At 39.9% G+C, this 24,834-nt stretch overlaps 1 pseudogene; it reads left to right on the top strand.

Annotated features, from left to right (window-relative positions):
- The first annotated feature begins 22,046 nt into the window (after positions 1 to 22,046).
- On the top strand, positions 22,047 to 22,145 carry LOC132275634 (small nucleolar RNA R71; annotated as a pseudogene).
- The last annotated feature ends 2,689 nt before the right edge of the window (positions 22,146 to 24,834 follow it).

The following is a 24,834-nucleotide window of genomic DNA, read 5'->3' as shown; positions in this document are numbered from 1 at the left end:
TACTACCTTTCACTAAAAATATAACTAGGGTGAGTAGGGATCGTCCCAAGGGATTGAGTGTCGTACTATGTTGAGGGATCAAAATTAGGGTTAGTAGATCGAGTGATCAAAATAGTGGTTGGTTGGTTGAATTAAACTAGATGCAAATGAAACTAAGGTAAACAATAATGCAATAGAGAGAATAAAAGAGAAAGAGAGATCTTGGGGTTTAGAGATCACCACTAAGCATAACTTTTCTACACCTTTAATGAATGATTAATGAGGGGAAGAACATGTATTGGAACAAAGTGTGTGTGTGTGGTTGTTTCAACAAGCATGGATGACAAATTAAGCATACATTGTCTAAACAACATGGTGGATAGCACAACATATCAAATTAAGCCATTAATCCTTTCTTTAAGCTTATAATCCAAACACATTACAAGGTTAGAGATACATGTTACTTGCTTTTCATAAGTATGGAACATCAACAACAAGCATGGATTGTCCTCCCATTTAACAACTACTCTACAACTAAGCTAATGATATAAAATTAAAGTAATTAAACTAAGGAAAAGGTACAATTCACCAAGCAATGAGTATGAACCATCAAATAAACCACAAGAACATGACATTAAGCATTATGTCTTGATAATATCTAGATATATAGCATCAATACACATAGACATGCATCAATAACACAAGAAATAGAGATAAACACATGAACATCTATTCTAGCATACATAGACATATGGATAGAATGAAATGATCAATTAGAAGCATTAAACCACATAAATCATTGAATAAACAAGATCTATATATATATAAGTGTTAAGACATGAATCACAATACAAATCCCCTAAAAAATACATAAATCAAGAAGTAGAAAGCATGCTTAGGGCTAACTCTAGCCCCAAGAGGATGTCTAGCCACTCATGGATGATGTCCTTTAACCCTCAAGGGCAGCTCCATGGAAGAAATCTGCTCCTTGGTTGATGAAGAGCTTCCAATGGTGTCTTTAGCCTCCTCCTCTTCTTTGCTTCCTCTCTAAGAGTTCTACAAGGTATGATATGATATGATGTGATATGATACAAAAAGTAATCCTTATCCTTATATAGGTATGTCAAATGACACCCAAAATGAGCTGGGGTCGTACAACAAATATTCCCCAATGATTGGATAAAGGATAACTTTTGTGAGCTGGAAATTTAACTTTTTCGCACTGGAGGGAGTTCGATTGATCGAACCTTGGACTTAGATCGATCGAACATGGCTGAGATCTATCGAACTGAAGCTGGATCGATCCTCAATGGCGGCGCCTTTTTGGATAAAAACAAATCTGAGATATTTGAAGATATTTTTGGGAAAAGGACATAAGTGGTTGGTAGGGTGGTATAACTGGATAAGATCAATCATTTGGATAAGGACAAGAATGTTTGATCGATCGGACAAGGAAGTTGGATCGATTGAACTTTTGAGATCTTTGAACAGAGACAAACATGGCTCAGATCCATCTAGAAGTGCTAAGATCGATGAAAGTTGGATCGATCGAACTTTTCTTGAGATCGATCGAAGTTGCTAAAATTCCACCATTTGCTTCCTTTTGCTCTACTTTGCTCCTTTCTTTGATTCATCCTAGAATTGCTTCAATTATGCTCTTATTTAGCTGAGTTAGATTGTTTTGGGGATAAGTACCTGAAAATGGAAATAACACGAAATCAATACAAAACGATAAAATAAGATAGATAAATGTTCTAGAATACCTAAGCTTAAAGGGTTTAAATACGCACTTTTCAGCGTTCATCACACCCCCAAACTTAAATATTGCTAGAGCGTATTTAAACCCTTTAAGCTTAGGTATTCTAAAACCTATATCTATCTTCCTAGCAATGAACTACAAGTAAAGGAATGAAATGAACAACTAATTAACTACGAACTAGAAAGTAATAAATGGATAACAACACTTTCGTAGGGAACACGATTGCACTTAGCATATGCAACAAGCCTTTTAAACCCCTAGTTACCCCTAGTGGACGAGTGAAGTCTCGTGAGGGTTTCTAGAAATGATACCCACAAACATTGAGCTCATTCTTTCAAAAGAGGCTCCAATATTACAAACAAGCACTGGGAGAAAACTACCTCAAGTATGCAATGTTTCAAACATTTCTAAGCAATCTTCCAAAATTTCAACATCAAGCAAGCAAGTATGGTCTTTCACACATCAAGAAAATGATCATGAAAATCAAAACAACTCTAGAATCCTTTTTGAGTGGACCGGCATCAAGTGTGTTGCTATCTTAGCCAACTAAAGAATTAATCACATCCTTACCCTCAAACTAGCACACAAATCTAGTACCGATCATTAAGACAAAAAGTAGACCTTTTATTAAAGCTTTATTGTTCTAGGTGTGCTTATTCTTTTCACTCTTCATTTTTTTTTTTTTTTTTTTTTTTTTTGGAATCAAAGATGGAAGCATGGTGCAATATGTTGATCTATTAAGCTTTCTAATGATCCATGAGGTCGAGTGTTAGGTCAATGACTCCCAAACCAAACGGCTTTAGGGCATTAGGTGTTTAAATACCTCTACAGACTTACAAGCTCAAATCAACTAGGCTACTAATTAAGACAACCTCCATCTGATAAGCGCCGAATATTGCATATTCAAGCGCCCTTAGCTGCATTAGTTAAATCCATTATTTGATTATTCTTTATAAATTATCTTTATTTGCACACTTTTATTTATTTTCAGGTTCATTGGCCAAAAAGGAGCAAAAATGGTGTTTTATTCAATCTTTGAATAGCAATGTGCTCAAGGCTAAGTTCTGGTAGCAGCGGAATTTGACTTTGCTTGCCATTTTTGACCGATCAAACTCGAGAACTGGACTTCTATTTAAACATGACATATTTGGAGCTTCGATTTAACTTTCAAAATCTTCAAATGGTTCATCATTTGGAGTTCGGAGCAGAAAGTTATGGCTGTTCTACTAAAGTTGTGCAAAGCAGGTCAAGAGGAAGGAGCTCACTGGACTAACTTCGAGCGCTCGAACTCCGGGAAGATTCCTCTCGGGAACCATCACTTCAGCCCACTTGCACCTTGTTTTTTTCACCTCTGATTTCCATCTTTATGGGTTGGTTGGAGATGTCTTTTGGTGGTTTTCTGTGCCTTGTTTGGTGGAGAGAGATGTCTACACAAAGGAGGGGAACCACACAAACAATATCATATCTCATCTTTGCAAGATTTTTGGAGAGAGAAAGAGGAGGAGAAGATAGAGTTCTTGAAGCCAAGGAAAGGGAGCTCAAAAATGGAGGTTCCAACCAAGCTTCTTCCTTCTTCTAAGGCTCCTATGGGTAACTAAACCTCCTTCTAGGGAGGTGATGAAGCCCCTCCCTTGTAAGCATGTCCTAGTATAGTTCTATTTTGGGGATTACAATGTATAATCTTTGGTCTTTTCATGGTCTAGAGTATCTTGCCTCTTGAAATGGATCTTTATGTATTTAAATGATTAATGTTGAGTCAATTATCTATCTTTGATGGTTTATTCTTTTAATCATGTTGCTTGCACTCTCATGGTGACAATGGTAGTGAGATCATGAAATGGTTTAATGGCATGTTGATAAGGACTTTGATAGATCATTGCTTAGGTGAAACCTTTGATGATTTATGCTTATTTCTTACCTTCATGTGCTTCATCATTTTATCTAGGGCTTGATAGTCTTTCATTCAAGTAAATGTGGTTAAGCTACACCTTAGTTAGGTAGTCTAAACATGTTAACCTTTGATGGATTATGCTTGCTTCAGATTTAATGAACTTCTTGAGGATATTATAGCAACCAAGTGTTGCTATGTATCATGACCATAGTATATATATATATATTTTTCCCCCAATTTAGCTCTAATCTAGCATGTGTATAGGGATGGAGGCGGATTCACTTCCCTAGTCGTCTTTACTTGTATTTCATCTCCTTTAAATTCTTGCAAGCTTTTATTTGATGCACTTTAATTTCATAGCTTAAGTGACAACCAACAAATCCTCTATGAACACCTCTATCATTCTAAAAAGACTCTAGACATTTAGGTTGCCATAGATTAGTGCAGTCCCAGTGGTTCGACATACCCGACCAATAGCCCTATTTTACAATGATTCGTGCTATTGCGAAGGTTGATTTATAATTGTAATCGACTCAACCGATCAATTTTTGGCGCTGTTGCTGGGGACTGCAAACGGTTTAGCAACCGAAGTTCTAGGGATAATTTTAGTTTGATTGTTAATATTGTGTTTTGTGAATATTTCCTTGTGTGGTTTTGACAACTCTGTTGTTGTAAGTGTGTGAGATTCTAAGAACTCGGGGCTCACTGAGGGAACACTAGCAAATTTGTAAGTCTAGGGGACTCCAGGTAAGTTTCTTGACCTTCTAGTTTCGAATTTGTAATATATTGTGCATGTGTTAACCCTAGTAATAATTTAGTTTTAAAGCCCTGGTTGAGGCTCTTATCTTGTTTAAATTTCGTGTACAAGCATCGGTCCTTGTCGTGGCCATTTAAATTCTGTCTTGATAATTGAGGAGAATTGGAACATCGTATGTGGAGTTGGGAATGATGAATAGTAGCATTGATAGCGTTATATATTGTTGATGTTTGGCCGTAGATCGCTCTCCCTACCAACTCTTGACTCGCCAGTTGACATAAATTCACTTGAAAGAACACTTAGACGAAACCTTAGGGAATCTTCTAGCGTAAGAGAGCTTGAAACTGAATTTTACACAATGGTTGAAAATGTAGGAGATGTTAGAAATGAGGGAATTAGGGCCGAAATTCCAAATAAAGAGCCAATGACTCTCAGGGACCATTTAATCCCTACTACATATGCTTCACCTTCATGCATAGTGATGCCAAACATTGATGCGGCTCAATATGAGATCAAATCAAGTACCATTCAAATGCTTCCATCTTTCCATGGCCTTGATAATGAAGATCCGTATAAGCATCTTGATGAATTCCTTGAAATATGTTCGACCATCCGGTTGAGAGGTTTTCCTGAGAATGCACTCCATCTGCATCTTTTCCCATTTTCTTTAAAAGATAGGGCAAAGTATTGGTTAAACTCACTCACTCCAAATTCTATCACTTCTTGGGCTCAATTATAGCAAGAATTCCTTAAGAAGTATTATCCGGTGAGTAAAACCAACCAAATGAGGCGTTCCATTCTTAGCTTTTCTCAAACGGATGGAGAACAACTCTACGAGACTTGGGAAAGGCTACAAGACCTTCTTAGAAAATGTCCACATCATTTGATTCCAAAATGGCAATTAGTGCAAGCTTTCTATGCTGGTTTAACCGAACCCCATAGATTCATGGTTTGACTCTTCTTATGGCGGGATGTTCATGTCCAAGAATGCAGATGAGGTATGGACCCTACTAGAGAATTTAAGCGAAAATTCACTTTAACATAATTCTCGTAGGGCTCTAACCTCAACCAATGCAAAGAACACCAACCCGTGTCAACTAAAATCAATAAGGGAGGAATCATCCCAAGTGGATGCCATAGCTCATAAATTCTATCAATTGATGGCACCACATCTCTCTCCTTCATTATCTCAAAATTCGGCAAGTTCGGTATGCTCATCATGTACTAGTCCATTCCATCTCACGGAAGATTGCCCCACACCGGAGCAATATTCCAATCCAAATGAAGAGCAAGCTAATGCCATGTTCTCAAGATCCGGGAATAATCCCTATTCCAATACCTACAATCCGGGATGGCGAGATCACCCTAATTTTTCGTGGCGACAACAAGCCCCATAAAATTCCCAATTCCAAAATCAAGGGCATCAAAATCAGCCCCCTTCTCAATTTCAAAATAGGCAATTTCCAGCCTCCTCAAGCTACCGTCCTCCGTATAATCCAAATGTCTCTAATCAACCTCCGGCCTACCCAATTGATGAAATTGTGGCTACAAACAAGCAAATGATGGAGTCATTAAACAAGCAAATCATGGACTCCAACAAGCAACTCTTAACATCTTTGCAACCTACTCTTCAAATGGTTCACTCTCATACTCAATCCATAGCTAAGCTCGAAAATCAAGTGGGCCAAATAGCTAACTCTGTGAACCAATTGCTTCAAAAGGACAAGGGTAAGCTTCCCACTCAACCATTTGAAAATCCTAGAGGGATGCATGCGATTGATGAAACCCTTCCATCGAGTGGGCCGAGTCATGAGCATGTTCAAGCGATTACCACCCTTAGGAGTGGTAGAGTGGTTGACAACAAGGTTGATGGAGACAAAAATGGAAAAGAACCTCCTTTGAGAAATCCAAATTCAAGCTCTTCCAATCAAATTCCAAGCTCTTCTTGTCCAAATACCATTCACGGAAATCCCACACATGTTAACCCAAATGTGGAAACTACTTATGAGCCAAAAGCTCCGTTTCCTCAACGTCTTCAAGAGTCAACACACATTGGGAACAAGAATTGTAAAATTCAAGACATGTGGGAAGTTTTCAAGCAAGTAAAGATTAACTTGCCCCTCTTGGATGCCATCAAGCAAATTCCTCCCTATGCGAAATTTCTCAAAGACTTGTGTACTCAAAAGCGCACTTCTAAAAGTCATTTGCCAAAGAAAGTGAGGTTAACTGAAAATGTTAGTGCTATCATTCAGCACAGCACTCCTCCAAAGTATAAGGATCCGGGTGCCCCCACAATCTCTTGTGTCATTGGTGACAACAAAATCGAGAGGGCCCTCCTTGACTTAGGAGCTAGTGTGAATTTAATTCCATACTCAGTTTACTTACAGCTTGGCCTGGAAGATTTAAAGCCGACTTCCGTGGTTTTGCAACTTATCGATAGATCGGTCAAGCATCCACGAGGCATTCTTGAGGATGTTATCATCCAAGTGGACAAATTCTACTTCCCGGTAGACTTTGTGGTTCTTAACATAGAACTAGTCCACGATCCAAAAAAGCATATTCCAGTGATCCTTGGTAGGCCATTCTTAGCTATGGCTAATGCATCAATTAATTGCCGAACCGGGGTGATGGACATTGCTTTTGGAAATATGCAAGTCAAACTCCATATCTTTCATGTAATTCAACATCCTTCCAATGAGGATGATTGTTTTCTTGTTGATGTCATTGATGAAGTGGTTGAAGAATCTCTCCCCTTCATTCTAAGCAAGGACCCCCTTGAGACTTGCATATCTCATTTTGACTTCTTAAACTTTGATATTGACCAATCCATCCAAGAAGTTAATTCTCTGCTTGATGTCAACGCTATCATGGATTTTTCCCCTTGGAAAATTCCAAGAGAGCCGCTTCCTCAGCTTTCCACTACTCCTCCGGTTTCGTCTTTGAAATCTCCACCGCTACTTGAGCTTAAGCCGCTCCCGGCCTATCCCAAGTATGTATTCCTTGGTTTAAATCAAACTCTCCTGGTCATCATTGCATCAGATCTTCTAAAGGACCAAGAAACCAACCTTTTAATGGTGCTACAAGAGCACAAAGAAGCTATTGGTTGGGCAGTGGCTGACTTGAAGGGAATTGACCCCTCCATCTGTATGCACCGCATTCATATGGAGGATGACGCAAAGCCTACTAGAGAGGTTCAGCGCCGGTTAAATCCTAACATGAAGGAAGTAATAAAATTGTTAGATGCGGGAATCATCTACCCCATCTCTGATAGCAAGTGGGTAAGCCCCACACAAGTTGTTCCCAAGAAATCCGGTCTCACCATTGTTGAAAATTTAGCGGGTGAGCTCATGCCACAACGAACCACCACCGGGTGGCGTGTGTGTATTGATTACCAAAAGCTCAACTCGTCAACTAGGAAAGATCATTTTCCATTACCATTTATTGATCAAATCCTAGAAAGGCTAGCCGGACAAAGTTACTATTGTTTTCTCGATGGTTATTTCGGCTATAACCAAGTGGCAATTGCCCCTTAAGATCAAGAGAAAACAACATTCACATGTCCCTTTAGAACTTTTGCATATCGACGCATGCCTTTTGGGCTATGCAATGCTCCTGCAACGTTTCAAAGATATATGATGTCCATATTTTCTGATATGGTTGAAAAATTCTTGGAAGTTTTCATGGACGATTTTTCTGTCTTTGGCTCCTCCTTTGATTCTTGTCTCAACAACTTATCTCTTGTACTCCAAAGATGTAAGGAGACAAATCTAATTCTAAGCTAGGAGAAAAGCCATTTCATGGTCCAAGAAGGCATTGTTTTAGGTCATGTCATCTCTAAACGGGGAATCAAGGTAGACAAGGCAAAAGTTGAGTTAATTTCTAATATTCCTCCTCCGAATTCCGTCCGTCAAATCCGTTCTTTTCTTGGCCATGCTGGTTTTTATCGCCGCTTCATCAAAGACTTTAGCAAAGTCTCACGGCCCTTGTGCAATCTCTTAGCCAAGGATGTTCCATTCGATTTTGATGAAGCTTGTATGGAAGCTTTCATTAAACTTCGCACTCTCCTCTCATCTGCCCCAATAATGAAACCGCCTAATTGGTCTTTTCGTTTTGAGATCATATGTGATGCATCCGACTATGCATTAGGCGTGGTTTTGGGCCAACGTATGGATAAGCTCCCATACGTCATTTATTACGCTAGTCAAACTCTTTCTGATGCTCAATTAAATTACACAACTACTGAAAAAGAGTTGCTAGCTGTAGTTTATGCCTTGGACAAATTCCGCTCCTATCTTCTAGGTTCCAAGGTCATAGTTTTCTCGGATCATGCCGCCCTTCGGCATTTGCTATCAAAAAAAGAGACCAATCCCCGTTTGATTCGATGGATACTCTTACTTCAAGAGTTCGACATTGAAATTCGGGATAAAAAAGGGGCAGACAATGTTGTCGCCGATCATCTCTCTCGCTTACTCATTGAAAAATCGTCCGATTTCGCTGTTGCCCGTGATTCTTTTCCGGATGAGCAACTCTTCCAGATTTCCCATGCAAATCTTCCATGGTTTGTGGATATTGTTAACTACCTTGCGGTAGGTAAAATTCCAACTTATTGGTCCAAGCAAGAGAAGGACCGGTTCTTTTCCCAAGTCAAGTATTTCTTTTGGGAAGATCCGGAGCTATTCAAATACTGCCCAGACCAAATCATCCGGCGATGTATTCCCGAAGTTGAGACTATAAGCATTCTCAATTTCTCTCATACTCTTGCTTGTGGAGGCCATTTCAGTGCCAAAAAGACCGCTCACAAAGTTCTTCAAAGCGGATTCTATTGGCCCTCCTTGTTCCGAGATGCATACAATTTCTGTAAATCATGTGAAAGATGCCAAAGGCTCGGATCCATGTCCCAAAGAGACATGATGCCCCTGAATTCCATATTAATAATTGAAATTTTTAATGTGTGGGGAATCGACTTCATGGGACCATTTCCATCTTCTTATGGCTACGAGTACATCCTTGTAACGGTGGATTATGTTTCCAAATGGGTAGAAGCCGCGGCCACCAGAACCAGTGATCATAAAGTTGTGATCGAGTTCATCAATCTAACATCTTTAGTCATTTTGGTACGCCCCGAGCAATCATCAGCGATGGCGGATCACATTTCAGAAATCGTTATTTTAAATCCGTCCTTTCTAAGTATTCCATCATCCATAAGGTTGCTACACCTTACCATCCTCAAACGAGTGGTTAAGTAGAGGTGTCTAACTGGCAGATAAAGCACATTTTGGAAAAAATGGTTCGACCGGACCGCAAAGATTGGTCACTAAGACTAGACGATGCACTTTGGGCTTACCGGACGGTTTATAAGACACCCATTGGCATGTCGCCATATCGACTTATCTTTGGCAAAGCGTGTCATCTTCCAGTAGAATTAGAGCACCGTGCTTTTTGGGCCATAAAAGGCTAAATTTTGATCTCAAACAGGCCGGCTTTAATCGTGCTTTGCAACTGAATGAACTTGAGGAAATCCGAAATGATGCATACGAAAATGCCAAAATCTATAAGGCAAAGACTAAAGCTTTTCATGACAAGCACATTGTTAGCAAGTCTTTCGCCCCGGGACAAAAGGTTTGGCTTTTCAATTCCCGCTTGAAACTCTTTCCCGGTAAACTCTGGTCAAGATGGGATGGTCCATACATCGTCACTATTGTCTTCCCTCATGGAGCAATCGAACTCCAAGATCTGGCAAGAGGATCGCTCTTTAAAGTTAATGGCCAACGGCTTAAGCCTTGCATTGACGGCATAGTCCCAACCTGAAAAATTGAGGAAGTCCTCTTGATAGACCTAATTTACGAGGATTGATGCCTGTTCTAGCTTCGTCTAGCTATCGACTTTAAATTTAGCACAGCAAGAGAAGCACTTCTTTCTATTTCCAGGCTTTTCTACATTTTCATTGCCTGGGCTTTGAAATTTTCTGGGAAATTGCTAAGGAAAGCCAAAATTTAACCTTATCTGGAATTATCTTAAATTGTGTCCAACAATTCAAACTGGTTCTCTTAGGCCTTCTACAACCCTTGTTTTCATACTAGGAAATTTTCAGCTCCATCCGACAATTTTATTGGATCATTGGAATGCTTCACATGTGTATGACCTCTATTTTTTTTAATGCATTATTGGAAAATTTTCTCCAAATTCCATTCATGCATTGAAGAGATGTTGGCAAATTGGCAATTTCAGTCATTTCACCCAAGCTTTGCTCACTGGTCAAATTTCGAGCACTCAAAGTCCAAGCTTCGAGCACTTGAAACTTTCATTTTTCAGTTAAGAGCCTACTGTCTCAAGTTCGAGCGCTCGAAGTGCACACTTCGAGCGCTCGAAAGTCGCTCGAAACTCACTGCCTCAAGTTCGAGCACTCGAAGGCCTAACTTCGAGCGCTCGAACCCCCCTTCCCCAGTTTTTAAATCTGATCTCTCTCTCTCCCGCGTCTTTCCAGCTCCTCAACCCACGACCTCCTCCCTCCATTTCCACATTTTCTCTCTCCCATTACTTCTCTCCTACCTCCCCCACTCCCTCCATCACCCACATCCTCAACCTTTCCACCTTCCTCTCTTCCTCCATTAACTCCTACCCACATCCCACTCCTCTCCTGCTTCTTCATCCATCCCTTTATATATGACCATCACCTCCACTATTCCTCCTCATTCCACCCGTGCCTTTCTCTACTCTTCTTCCAAGGTATGTCTCTTCCCTCTTTCTCTTCAATCTTTGTGTTTTTTTTTATTACATTTGAGGAGTATGGGCATCAAATCTTTGGAGTTTAATTGTGCTTGTTGCTATGCTCTATCATAGAAAGCATTGTGTTTAAAATTTTTTGGGTTTCTTCATAGATTCCTCTCATTCTCACATCCTTTCTTTTTTTATGCATACCAGGTGCTCGCTGAAATTCCCCAACCAAGTTTGCCTCTCCACATGTCTCGTGCTGGCCCTTCCCGTTGTCCTAGACCCTCTGAGGATGTTCCCGTCGTTCCTTATGAACAGCCCCGAGCCCCTTGGCTCGACAAAGAGCTCAATTATGAGCTTCTCTTCCCGCTCACGGGTGTCTTTGACACTCTTCCCACCACTTCATGGGCTGTCGTGGAGCTAGTTAACCGGCGTCTTCAGCACATTTGCCAACCCGTTTCCAAGGTCACCTGCCCCCGTGTGGTGCGGCTCTTCTTCTAGAATCTTAATTGCCCCGAAGAGCCGCCGGTCACTCTCACCACATCCATTGATGGCATCCCTTTTTCCTTCACTCTTGCGGACATGGTGGCAGTCTCTGGCTGTCCTCTGGAGTGCCCCGATGACATTGTCAATCGTGAGAATCTCCCTTTATATGAGGAGTCGGATACTTTAATTGTGGAGCAGGTTGTCGTTGCCATTTGCAACGTGGATGACCCTCATCGCCCTCGGAGCTTTACCCTCAAATCCACCCTTCCGGAGCGAGTTTGGTTCCTTAACTCCGTTCTCAAGCATAATGTTTACCCTTTGGCGCACAGCACCGAGCGTCGAGGCATGATGTTGCAAGCCTTGTATGCCATGGACCAAGGCAAATGGTTCTCTGTCCCAGAACTCATTTGGGATACATTTATGCGGTTTTGGGACGAGTGTATCAACGCACGGCAGTAACGTCTTAAAAATTGGCCTTTGCCATTACCATTCTTTGTTATCAAGCTCTTGAAGTACAAGGGCTTCATGGTTCCTCCTCATGAACTAAGGGGAAAAAAGATTCAAACTTTTACTCTCCGCCGGTGGACCAATGTTCTAAGCCATTCTCGAAACCCTCGGCTCGCTGCTCCTCCTTTGCCCCACTCTCCATCTCCTCCTTTTTCTGAGGATGACCCCATGGTGGAGGACGCTGAAAGAGACGAGCCTCCTATTGATCTTCCGCCTGACCAAGCCTTCTTCTAGGCTAGTCTTGCCCGTCTTCATGAGCGGATGGATCGTTTTGAGATTTCTTTAGCCGATTACACTCGGACTGTGCGTGAGGACTACTTCCGTGCCGAAGAAGACCGTCGCCTTGCTGCCGACGACCACCGTGTTGCGGTGGAGGACCGTCGTATGGCACAGGAGGACCGGCGTGAGACTCAATCCCTCCTCAATGCCATCCTCGCCCGTTTTCCCCCAGCCCTGTAGATAGTTGCCAGTGTTGGACTTTTTCATTTTGTTTCGTAATTGTGTATGTTTCCTTTCTGTTTTTCTTTTACTTTTCAACTTTAGGATTGTGCTATGCACAAGTTGCTCTGGTTCAACATGATTGACTCTCAGTTCCTTTTGTAATCATGTTTTTATGAATAAAAATCCTTTAGCATTTCTATTATCTTCTTTTCTGAAATTTTCCGTCCATATTTTATTGTTTGTTACTATTTTTGTCGTTGTTCTGCTTTTTCTTCATGTCCCATTACAGGTGGCACATTTCAAGTTTGGGGGACGCATTTTGCGCTTTTATATAGCTGGAAACCTTTGCCTTCGTCGCTCCACTGGGTATTTTTGTTCCTTTTATCCCCTTTGCCCTTTATTTTTCCATCTTTGTCTCCCACATTGAGGACAATGTGTCCTTCCAGTTTGGGGGTGCAACTTGCATTGTTGGTTCCATATTTTTGCTAAGCAATGACAGTATAATTTGAAACTTGGCGGAGATAAAGCATATGTTTAATACCGTGGATATAGAAGCAATTGTGAATTTTTGAAAATAAAGAAAAATGTGATTTTAAAATGATCATGTGGATTCAAATTAGTCTATATATCTCAATTAGATTCTCGTTGGATTTTCCACTCTTTTATGCTTCACAATGCACAGATGCACATTGGAAACTTAACCGTGAGGCATGTAACTTGATTAACCGTGATCTTGACCTAGTCAATCTGAATTGATGAACCTAATAGATGGATACCTTTGGTGTGAAAAAAAAAAAAAAAAAAATTTTTTTGACCAGTTTGAGTTTATAGCCTTTCCAACTTGAGTTATTAAGCCCTAGGAGTGTCTCTACACTCAACACCCTAAAGCCATCTGGTTTGGGAGTTGTTGGCCTAACGCTTGCTATATGGGTTGGTCAGAAAGCTTAAAAGACTTAGACATTGCACGGTCATTCAAAAATATTTTTATTAAACATGGTTCGTTGGAGTTCGTAGCCTTGCCAATTCGAGCTATTAAGCCCTAGGAGTGTCTCTACACTTAGCACCCTAAAGCCATCTGGTTTGGGAGTTGTTGGCCTAACGCTTGCTATACGGGTTGGTTAGAAAGCTTAAAGGATTTCAGCATTGCACAACCATTTTATATATCATTTTTGAGTTAAAATAAACTGTCAACAACCAACAAAGTTGTTTGTAATTTAATTCATGCCTTAGGGACTTCATTTAAAATGGAATTCAACAATTTGAAGACTTGTGTCTTGAAACTGGAAAAAGAAAGTAAAAGCCGCATGTTGTGAATCCAATCCACTTTCACTGAAGCTAGAGTTGATTTCTAGTCAAGAGATGACAATTGAGTTATTTATATAGACTAGGATGTTGATGCGTGTTTATTGAAATGTGTTTAACCAATTTTTTTTGTATCAATGCTTCATATATGCATGGTAGTCTCCTCAATGACCCCGTCTGCAGTCCTGTGTCTGTTTCGAGTTATATTCGAACTATGTATATATTTCATTTTGCCATAGTTGATTTTGTGGTAGCATTTCCATTGTTGTCATTTCATTGAGTTTTTCATTTTAGTTTTGCTAAGGGACTAGCAAAATGTAAGTTTGGGGGTGTGATAAGCGCCGAATATCGCATATTCAAGCGCCCTTAGCTGCATTAGTTAAATCCATTATTTGATTATTCTTTATAAATTATCTTTATTTGCACGCTTTTATTTATTTTCAGGTTCATTGGCCAAAAAGGAGCAAAAATGGTGTTTTATTCAATCTTTGAATAGTAATGTGCTCAAGGCTAAGTTCTGGCAGCAGCGGAATTTGAATTTGCTTGCCATTTTTGACCAATCAAACTTGAGAATTGGACTTCCATTTAAACATGACATATTTAGAGCTTCGATTTAACTTTCAAAATCTTCAAACGCTTCATCATTTGGAGTTTGGAGCAGAAAGTTATGGCTGCTCTACCAAAGTTGTGCAAAGCAAGTCAAGAGGAAGGAGCTTACTGGACTAACTTCGAGCACTCGAAGTGCTAGTTCGAGCGCTCGAAGTGCTTAGTTCGAGCGCTCGAACTCCGGGTAGATTCCTCTCCGGGAACCATCACTTCAGCCCACTTGCACCTTGTTTCTCTCACCTTTGATTTCCATCTTTATGGGTTGGTTGGTTGGAGATGTCTTTTGGTGGTTTTCTGTGCCTTGTTTGGTGGAGAGAGATGTCTACACAAAGGAGGGGAACCACACAAACAATATCATATCTCATCTTTGCAAGATTTTTGGAGAGAGAAAGAGAAGGAGAAGATAGAGTTCTTGAAGCCAAGGAAAGGGAGCTCGAAAATGGAGATTCCAACCAAGCTTCTTCCTTCTTCTAAGGCTCCCATGGGTAACTAAACCTCCTTCTAGGGAGGTGATGAAGCCCCTCCCTTGTAAGCATGTCCTAGTATAGTTCTATTTTGGGGATTGCAATGTATAATCTTTGTTCTTTTCATGGTCTAGAGCATCTTGCCTCTTGAAATGGATCTTCATGTATTTATATGATTAATGTTGAGTCAATTATCTATCTTTGATGGTTTATTCTTTTAATCATGTTGCTTGCACTCTCATGGTGACAATGGTAGTGAGATCATGAAATGGTTTAATGGCATGTTGATAAGGACTTTGATAGATCATTGCTTAGGTGAAACCTTTGATGATTTATGCTTATTTCTTACCTTCATGTGCTTCATCATTTTATCTAGGGCTTGATAGTCTTTCATTCAAGTAAATGTGGTTAAGCTACACCTTAGTTAGGTAGTCTAAACATGTTAACCTTTTATGGATTATGCTTGCTTCAGATTTAATGAACTTCTTGAGGATATTATAGCAACCAAGTGTTGCTATGTATCATGACCATAGTATATATATATATTTTTCCCCCAATTTAGCTCTAATCTAGCATGTGTATAGGGATGGAGGCGGATTCACTTCCCTAGTCCTCTTTACTTGTATTTCATCTCCTTTAAATTCTTGCAAGCTTTTATTTGATGCACTTTAATTTCATAGCTTAAGTGACAACCAACAAATCCTCTATGAGCACCTCTATCATTCTAAAAAGACTCTAGACATTTAGGTTGCCATAAATTAGCGCAGTCCCAGTGGTTCGACTTACCCGACCAATAGCCCTATTTTACAATGATTCGTGCTATTGCGAAGGTTGATTTATAATTGTAATCGACTCAACCAATCACCATCTAATTATTTCCCACTTCTCACTTTTTGGGAGAAGTCCTCACTTTTTTTTTTTTTTTTTTGAATCGGATTCAATTATTAACCTAGAGTTTAGGCCCTCCACCTTTCGGCGTGAGAAGTTCAGTGTTTTATGAGGCTAGAATCTCGGCTACTTAGTGAAAAGGGGTTGTTATCCACCTTTATCAAGAATGAAAGCTTTCAATGCACTACTAGCCCAATTGGGATATAACCAATTCAATAATCAACAAAGCATATACCCCACAAATGAATGCTAGTGTGTGCCTTTGCTAGTGTAGAATCCTAGAGTGAATCTCAAAACAATCACAAAATCAGGATGATTTGGACCACAAATGTAAGCAAGATATTAATTTTTCGAAAAATTTACTCTTAAATGGCGTCCACAAGGCATACAATGAGTATTGAACTGTTAAGTCATGCAATTTTTAAATTTTAAGTAATATAGTCCTCAAAAGATCAAAATCATAGCTTATCATGGACCAATCATAGAAAATCTCTCAAATACACAAGACATGCTCAAAATTTTGAATTTAAAAATAAACATTGCAAAGCACCATTACCCCCAAACTTAAATGGCACAGTGTCCTCAATGTACAAAGAGAACAAAAGGAAAGAGTAGACCAGTGCAATGAAGGCAAAGAATGGCTGGGACAGAAGTATCCAAAGTGGGTGGCATAGCCCCCCCAAACTTGGGATTAACTATGGTCCTGAAATTTGGCACTTAGATAAAACTCATCAGATAACAAAAAGGATAATAACAGTGCACAGTGGTCATGCAAGTGTAAATGGGATAGCAACTAAAAATAGAGAGAGGTATAAGGGTGGTCCTGAAAATTTTGGGCAGTACTCTCTCTCACTGAAGTCACTGAGAAACACCTGATGGAGTCAAACAGACAGATATAAGAATATAAGAATATGACATCCATAAAGAAATCATATATATAAAGCAGGATAAAGTGCATAATACATCATAAAATCAAAGCCGACAGACCGGCTGCAAAAATAGTATATAGTGACAAAAATGTAGCAAGTATCACAAATATCAAAGATAATAAGGAAGAGGGACTGGGAATCTCAGGTGGATGAGGCAGGATGGGCAGGGCGCGCTCCGCGGATGTCTCGGGATAGATCACGAAATGCGGCCATGACATCCGTGCGGAGGGTAGCAATGCAAGCTCTGAGGGCGACAGTCTTTACGTGGATAGACACCACTGTGTCCTCTAGAGTCTGAAGACGCTCTCCAAAACCGGGTGTCTGAGTTGGAGCCTTAGGTGTGGCTAGATCGGAATAATGATAATCCTGAGCAATCTCCGCATCGTGAATGGGTGACCTAGCTAGAGAGTGCTGCTCTACGTCCTCGGCAGGCTGCTCTAAATCAATGTCCATGTGTACGGCAGTCAGATTGACTACTGCTGCTGCTTCTTCAGCCTCTAGCTCATCTACCGCCTCTGCTGCATCCTTCTATAGTCTCTTGATAATAGCGTTGTAACTCTTATCCCAGTCCTTCTTCAGGAAGTGACAGGATCCTCTCTCAGGGTGCTCCCGTGGATGGAAATGATAGCGCTGGTCTAGCAAGATCTGGGTGATGAGGTGGCCAAATGGGAGAGACTTAGCCCTTTTAGGCCTCTCCTTGCTAATGTGCTCATCATAGAGCTTCCTCATCACGCTCCAGATGAGCGCAGGGATAGACAACCAATGCCCTATATAGAAAGCATACAGAGTTGTCAAGTAATCGCCTCTCCGCTGAATCTTATGGCCGACCATGAAGACGTTGCGGAACAAGATTGAGTCAAAGAACCATAAGTCATCTGGCAAATAGGTATGAGTGGCGAAGGTCTCTCCATCGGCATAATGACCTGTGAGAAGAACGGCCATATCTGCATATGAAGGTCTGTATAACCTGCGATATGTCTCCTGTAGCTCTAGAGGGCAGTCATGTAGACAATGGCACAATCTGGATAATGTGTCCACAGTGATAGAAATCAGATGGCCATTAATGGAGGTCCTTAGCTTCGCCGTGTTACGCGGGGCAGGCCGAAGGTTCTGGAAGAACAGCCGTACTAGCCTCGGGTACACCGGGTATGCGATAGGGGCAGGAATGGCTGCAAGGCCCCTCCGTAGTAGATCATCATAAGCTGATTGGGTAAGCACCGATCGGGAGAAGAAATCTATATCGAAGACTGACTCGTGCGCCACTGGAAGGCGTGAGTATCCACGTAATGGCTGGTCTAACTCCTGGGCTGGCTGAGTTGGCTGTGGTGGTGGAGATGGTATGTGCTCAGCCTCAGCGTCACCGTGTGAAGGAGATGTGCCAGCATCAGAATGTAATCTGCTATCAGAATGGGGAGACTGTGTGGGCTCAGTCGGCTCCTCCTATATAGGGTCCTGGGCATGAGATGGACCGGCCTCATCATCTAAACTCGGCCTGCCTCGGCGGTGATAGTGTCCATGGGCTACAGTCTTGACCCAAGCCATGGCCAATAAAATAATTGAAAACTTGCAAAGGAAGTCAGTGCCAGAATAAAGGATTTAAGGCACAAAATAGAATCATGTATGTCAAGTAAGACAGACAAAATAGATAAATGACATGAATCTATGGAAGTGACAGGATGTGAACATGCTAAGCAGTATAAGTGTAAAATGCATCTAATGTGGAAAATCACAGGCATTGGGCGTGAATAAGATAGTATGGACACAAATAAGATGCATGGAATGTGTATATGCAATCTGTGAAATTCGATCGATCACAAAAAATGTGAGATCGATCTCTCATGATCGATCTGAGAAATTAAGTAACTAAGTTCGATCGATCTCACTTAATCGATCTGAGAAATATGTTCGATCGATCAAACTCTGCGAAGAACGTAGACAATCACAGATCTGTGACGTGGATGGCACGGGGCCTTTACGAACATAGTCGTGGGCCCAACAACACACAAAACATCAATCCTAATCACCTAAGAAGGCCCATACTCCCAAAATCAAATCGAAACTTAGAAATCTAACAAAATATATATACACATATATACAAAGTGAGTCAAAGCTTCATCAATGGAGATTTTCATCATCAAAATAGCATGGATCTAACATTTAAAGCATGTATGAAGTAAATCGAAGCTTGAATACAAGATGAAGTCTCGGATCTTACCAAAATCGTAGGATGAGATGAGATGGAGATCTGAGAGGAGAGAGAGAGAGAGAATCGACGTTTGGATCTCGCCGGAGATGGGGAAGGTGGGTGCAGCGGTGATGAGAGGAATAGGATTTTGAGAGGGTTAGATCAATCTGTGAAATTGATCTTGAAAACCTCGGTTTCATTTTTAAAAACTCCCCCGAACCAGTTCGATCGATCGAACTGCAACCTCAGATCGATCGAATTGAAATGATCTCTCTTTGATTTTTTTTTTTTTTTAAATTTTTGATTTTTGTTTCTTTAAAATTAAAATTAAATTAAAAATAAAAAATTAAAACTAAAAATTAAAAATTGAAAATAAAAATTTTAGAATTTTTGAAGAATTAAAATAAAATAATATCTTTTTGGAATTTTTGGAAAATAAAATAAAAATATTTTTGGAATTTTAAAATTAAAAAGTCAAACAAAGTCAAAGATAGTGAGATGAAGAACAGAGATCGATTTGAACAACATGTTCGATCGATCTGATAGAGAGCTAAAAATATGCAGGTTTTGGGTTCAGAAATTTTTCTAAGTGTTGGAACTCAAGATCAATCGAACTTAAAGTTTGGATCGATCTAAGGACGTATGATCGATCTGAGAACAAGTTTGAACGATGGGACAGAGAGGTGATTTGGATGCAGGTGAATGCAGGTCGAAAATTTTCTAAGTGTTAGATGCAGGCATGATGTTCGATCGATCGAACTCTCATTTGAGATCGATCAAACTTATGCAAAATGCTCAATTTCAACATAAAAGTGTATGCAGTCCTAATCACAGTTCCTAGCAATGCATATGAACCAAAAACAAGTATCTAGGCTTCACAAGAATTGAAATTAAAGATAGAAATGAGGGGGGAATAGGGTTTTGAGACCCTACAAAATGTCATGGTAGTCTTTAACGTCTCTAGCAATACGTTCGGCTCTTTTAGCCCGGATCAAACATCTTGTAGTGCATCCCCTCCTCAATGGGGTGATAAATGCTTTGAACTTCACCCAACAAATGGTTCTTTAAGGAACTTGTTGGATTAAACTTAAAAGACGTTTTCGGTCCTTGGTCAATGCAATCTTTGGGCTTCCACGCCCTTTCAAAATAGGATTTTGAAATAACTTTCTTTGGTTTCAAGGTTGAAGATGGACTTTTTGAATCTTTGGTCTCACACAAAAGGTCAATTCCTTCACTTTTAAGGTCATGACATTTTTCTACAACATTAATCTCTTCATGCTTGTCAAATGAATTGGGGGTTGGATTAAAAACATTCAACTTTACCTTCATGTGGCCAAATGAGATCTTCATTATCCCCGTCCTACAATTGATGTTGGCATTTGCGATTACCAAGAAAGGATGGCCAAGGATAACGGGAATTTGGCCCTTAGGATTTGGGACCGGTTCTGTATCATGACAGCGAAATCAACGGGAAAGAAGAATTTATCAATTTTAATCAATACATCCTCGATGATACCCTTAGGCTTTTTGATTGATCGGTCGGCAAGTTGTAAAACTACCGACGTTGGTTTTAAGTCTCCTAAGCCTAATTTGACATAAAGTGAGTATGGAAGAAGATTAACACTTGCTCCTAGGTCAAGAAGAGCCCGATCAATGATATGATCACCAATGATGCATGAAGTAGTAGGTGAACCGGGGTCCTTAAACTTGGGGAGAGTGTTATGTTGCAAAATTGAGCTCACTAGCTCAGTTAAGACCACTTTTCTAGGTGCTTGGCTTTTATTCTTCCTTTTTTGGGTGCACAAGTCTTTCAAGAATTTGGCATAAGCCGAAATTTGCTTGATTGCATCCAAAAGTGGAAAATTGACTTTCAGTTGCCTAAACACGTCCATGATTTCACTGACTTTGGCCTTTTGCTTGTCATTTGAAATGGATCATTTTAAGGCATCTGGAAATGGAGCTTTTGGTTCAAAAACCTTTTCAGTATTTTTCTTTGAAGTCTCTTCAACATAAGAAGTTTTCCAATCATTTTGCAAATCTTTCTTTTCAAAATCACTTTTCAACACATTCTCATTTATATGGTCATGCACATGCAATGAAGGAGGAATATGATATGAAATGGGATGGGTGTTAACTTATGGTTGTACCGGTTCACTCTCTTCATTGGACACACCTACTTGGTTGTCCACAATCCTTCCACTTCTCAAGGTAGTCACCGTATTGACATACTCTATTGTGTGACTTTCCGATGAGGAATGAGTCTCCACAACACATTGTTGCTTTTGTGGGGCATTCAAAGGCATTTTTCCCTTCTCTCTTGCATTCAAAGTGCTAGCTATTTGTCCTACTTGGGTTTCTAGCTTTGCAATAGATTGAGAGTGAGAATGAAGTAATTGTGTGTTTGCCTCTAAAGTGCCCAAAGCGGTCAAAACTTTCTCTTAAAAAATGGGACTTCTAACATTTCCATGGGAATATGATTGATTAGGGAAATGAGAATTTGAAAATTGGTTTCCTTGTGATTGGTATGATGATCTAAAACCTTGGGAACCTTGGCTTTGCATTGGAGGTGGAATGTATGTTCCTTGAAAACCGCCTTGGGAAGGGTTCGAGCCCTCCTCTTGGTTTTTCCAAGAGAAATTCGGGTGATTCCTCCAACTAGGATTGTAATGATTTCCATAAGGATTGTTCTCTTGATTAGTAAAAACAGCATTTGCTTGTTCATGATGCTCACTTTGCACATGTCCATGGGGACAGTTGGAAGTAGAATGTAAAGCACTTGAACAAGTCATACATATCTGATTCGATGCATGATGAGAATGGTTAGGGAAGGAAGATACTTGATTCGCCGAGTTTTGGTTGATCAAAAATTGATCAAACCTTTGAGATAATGATTTCATTTCGGCGGCAATTTCATTGGAGTGGTCGACTTGATATAAGCCAACACTCTTCCTACTACTAGAATTTCTACCATTCTTTGAAGATAAAGTACGATGCAAAGAATTTTCACTCATGCTCTCATAAAGACGCCACACGTCATCCTCATGCCTATCAATGTAAGAGCCACCCATGGAAACATCAACCATGCCTTTGTAATTGTCCAGTAAGCTCTCAAAGAAATATTGAACTAATTGCCATTTAGGCATGTCATGATGTGGACACTTCCTAAGCAATTCATTAAAGCGTTCCCATGCCTCATGAAATGTTTCTCCATCCCCATGTGAAAATTCTCGAATTGAGGTTCTCATGGCATTGGTCTTAGAAACCGGATAGTACTTCTTCAAGAACTCTTGTTGCATTTCTGCCCAAGAAGTTATTGAAAAAGGCCTAAGATTGTTAAACCTATATTTTGCCTTATCTTTAAGGGTGAATGGAAAAAGTTTAAGCCTTAAGACCTCTTTCGGCATGTCCGTGTATTTTACGGTGGAACATACTTCAAGAAACTCATCCAAATGCTTATAAGGTTCTTCACTTGGAAGTCCATGATAGTTAGGAAGCATTTGAATGGTTTGTGGCTTGATTTCATAGTGGTGTGCTCTAAATGGTGGCAATTGAATGCATGTGGGTGCATTATATTTATTAGGCACATAGTGATCTCTTAAAATAAGGGGAGGATTAGCAATTGGAGGTGCAACATGGGCACCTTGGTTGCCTTGAATGATGGGAGGTGGTGGAGCATAGATTGGGCTTGTCATTCCCAATGGAACTTGGTCTTGTTGTTATGGTGGATGAACATATGGTCTTGGCATACCTAATAGAACTTGCATGTTATCATGATGCATATTGGGGTGAAGGATGCCTTGTTGGTCTATGTAACCAAGGTCCTCCACATGGTCCTCATTGTGTCCTTCCATTGATGAAATGGATTGACTAGCACTACCTCTTCCCCTAGGGTTTCGAATAATGGATTCAAGATGAAAATTTAAAGGGACAAGAGTGAGTCTCAATAATCTACGACCATGCATGCACAATGCAACACAACAAGCAATAACAACAAACACTTCACCTTCACAACAAATCAACAATCAACAAACTTCCTCCACATACAATGTTCATACTCCCATGCTTTAACAATAATATGCAAGAAAAGTAAATTGCCTCTACGCGGGCTTACGATTTATCTAAGAATTGAAATACTAGCCTCCACGCGGGCTGACGATTTAACTAAGAGTTTGAGTACGAAAAAGCCCACAAAGGTCCTTTAGCACTACAACTCCAAATTTATAGCTTAGCTTAGCAAATTTTTAGATTTTTAGCATTTTTCCTTGCTTGCTTAGCTCCTTTACTTGAATGCTCCTTTGTTTGTTTTCTTAGCCCAATGCTCTTTGTTAATCAAGAACAAACACAATAAGTAAAAAAAATTGAAAACAAAGTAAAGACACGATCAAAAGAGTACTAATTCCTAATTGATTCCACAAATACGACGTTGCCAATCAATCAATCCCCGACAACGGCGCCAAAAACTTGGTGCGTGCTGTCGTCGCAAACCCAAAAGTTTATATGCAATGTGCCAAGTTTTACATTTAGAAATTGCCACTACTACCCTTCACTAAAAATAAAGCTAGGGTGAGTAGGGATCGTCCCAAGGGATTGAGTGTCATACTAGGTTGAGGGATCAAAATTAGGGTTAGTAGGTCGAGTGATCAAAATATTGGTTGGTTGGTTGAGTTAAACTAGATGCAAATGAAACTAAGGTAAACAATAATGCAATAGAGAGAATAAAAGAGAGAGAGATCTTAGGGTTTAGAGATCACCACTAAGCATAGCTTTTCTACACCTTGAATGAATGATTAATGAGGGGAAGAACATGTATTGCAATAAAGTGTGTGTGTGTGGTTGTTTCAACAAGCATGGGTGACAAATTAAGCATATATTGTCTAAACAACATGGAGGATAGCGCAACATATCAAATTAAGCCATTAATCCTTTCTTTAAGCTCACAATCCAAACACATCACAAGGTTAAAGATATATGTTACTTGCTTTCCATAAGTATGGAACATCAACAACAAGCATGAATTGTCCTCCCATTTGACAACTACTCTACAACTAAGCTAATGATATAAAATTAAACTAATTAAACTAAGGAAGAGGTACAATCCACCAAGCAATGAGTATGAACCATCAAATAAACCACAAGAACATGACATTAAGCACTATGTCTTGACAATCTCTAGATCTATAGCATCAACACACAGACACGCATCAATAACACAAGAAATAGAGACAAACACATGAACATCTATTCTAGCATACATAGACATATGGATATGGAAGTATTAAACCACATAAATCATTGAATAAACAAAATCTATATATATAAAAGTGTCAAGACATGAATCACAATAAAAATCCCCTAAAAAATACATAAATCAAGAAGTAGAAAGCATGCTTAGGGCTAACTCTAGCCCTAAGAGGATGTCTAGCCACTCATGGATGATGTCCTCCAAACCTCAAGGGCAGCTCCATGGAAGAAATCTGCTCCTTGGTTGATGAAGAGCCTCCAATGGTGTCTCTAGCCTCCTTCTCTTCTTTGCTTCCTCTCTAAGAGTTCTACAATGTATGATATGATATGATGTGATATGATACAAAAGTAATCCTTATCCTTATATAGGTAGGTCAAATGACACCCAAAATGAGCTGGGGTCGTACAACAAAAATTCCCCAATGATTCGATAAAGGACAACTTTTGTGAGCTGGAAATTTAACTTTTTCGCACTGGAGGAAGTTCGATCGATCGAACCTTGGACTTGGATCGATCGAACATGGTTGAGATCTATCGAACTAAAGCTGGATCGATCCTTAATGGCGGCACCTTTTTGGATAAAAACAAATCTGAGATATTTTAAAGATATTTTTGGGAAAAGGACAAAAGTGGTTGGTAGGGTAGGTACAACTGGATAAGATCAATCATTTGGATAAGGACAAGAATA

This window comes from Cornus florida, unplaced genomic scaffold (assembly GCF_030987335.1).
Source record: "Cornus florida cultivar Cherokee Brave unplaced genomic scaffold, ASM3098733v1 CherokeeBrave_3.0.0_Hap2_Chr09, whole genome shotgun sequence".
NCBI classification, from domain to species: Eukaryota; Viridiplantae; Streptophyta; class Magnoliopsida; order Cornales; family Cornaceae; genus Cornus; species Cornus florida.
The sequence above is the reverse complement of the archived record's forward strand: the minus strand, read 5'-3'. Positions and strand labels throughout refer to the sequence as shown.